The sequence below is a fragment of the Austrofundulus limnaeus genome, unplaced genomic scaffold, assembly GCF_001266775.1.
Source record: "Austrofundulus limnaeus strain Quisiro unplaced genomic scaffold, Austrofundulus_limnaeus-1.0 Scaffold907, whole genome shotgun sequence".
Lineage (NCBI taxonomy): Eukaryota > Metazoa > Chordata > Actinopteri > Cyprinodontiformes > Rivulidae > Austrofundulus > Austrofundulus limnaeus.
Window position 1 is genome coordinate 150,032 of NW_013953309.1, and position 1,376 is coordinate 151,407.

Sequence of the window (1,376 nt, forward strand, 5' to 3'; positions counted from 1 at the left end):
ATATAAATAAACACACAATAACTTCAATTTTAACATCAATTCAAAAACACCTCCAAACTGAACATTAACACTATTTTAAATAGATCTGTAAAAACCAACAACTGATGTCACCTGTCACATTCAGGCCAGGGTGGGCGGGGCTTAAATGAGAGCTCCGTTCAGGTCGGGTCTGGCAGCTGGTAAAACCTGTTGGGTTTTTGGACTCAGTGGGGTCAGACACAGAAGTCCTGATGGTCCTCAGTCTCTGCGGAGTCCAGAACCTGTTTGGACCGGTACTGTGGACACAGTCTTCAGAACCTCAACGACAAGGTTACTTGTTTGGTTCTGGTCTGCAGAAGGGTTCTGTTTGGACCCTTCCATCACGTGGTGCAGTGGTGCATTATGGGTATTACAGCGTGTGAACACAGAGGACCACAGCCTACAGCCCTCGTGGGGTGTGGCCTACACGGGCTGAGGTCTATGTGGGGTGTGGCCTACACGGACTGAGGTCTATGTGGGGTGTGGCCTACACAGGGTGTGGCCTACACAGGCTGAGGTCTACGCGGGCTACAACCCCTGAACTGAGACCCAGGCCTGAAGTCTTCAACAAGAGGTGTAAAAAGTGCTGAGTCATGGGAAGTTCCAGGTGAGATACAGTATAAAAGGTGATCTCTGCAGTTCCTCCTCTTCTTCATACAACGTTCATCATGTATGATGTGAAAGAGGAGACTTGATGTTGATCAAAGAGCTGCAGAGCTTCAGTCGTGTCACAGCGACAGCCTTTCTTTGACCACCTGTCTTTGTGTCTTTGTCTCCTGAGTCTTCTTCTGTTTGCTGCTCGTTTTCACCTTCACAAGTCTGACGTTCCACAACGAGCTGAAGAACCTGAGCAGACTCTGATCAAACACTCTGTGCACCTGAACCCATCGGAGGACCTGAACCAGGACCAGGACCTGTCAAATTCCTGTTTGTCTCAGACACAAAGAGTCGGATCAGTTTTACTCCTGAGAGCTCTAAAAGGTTTTGATATTCACATCAGATTCAAGTCACAGCTAAAAACTGACGAGTCACAGCTAAAACTGACGAGTCACAGCTAAAACTGACGAGTCACAGCTAAAACTGACGAGTCACAGCTAAAAACTGACGAGTCACAGCTAAAATCTGACGAGTCACAGCTAAAATCTGACAAGTCACAGCTAAAATCTGACGAGTCACAGCTAAAATCTGACGAGTCACAGCTAAAAACTGACGAGTCACAGCTAAAAACTGACGAGTCACAGCTAAAATCTGACGAGTCACAGCTAAAACTGACGAGTCACAGCTAAAAACTGACGAGTCACAGCTAAAAACTGACGAGTCACAGCTAAAAACTGACGAGTCACAGCTAAAAACTGACG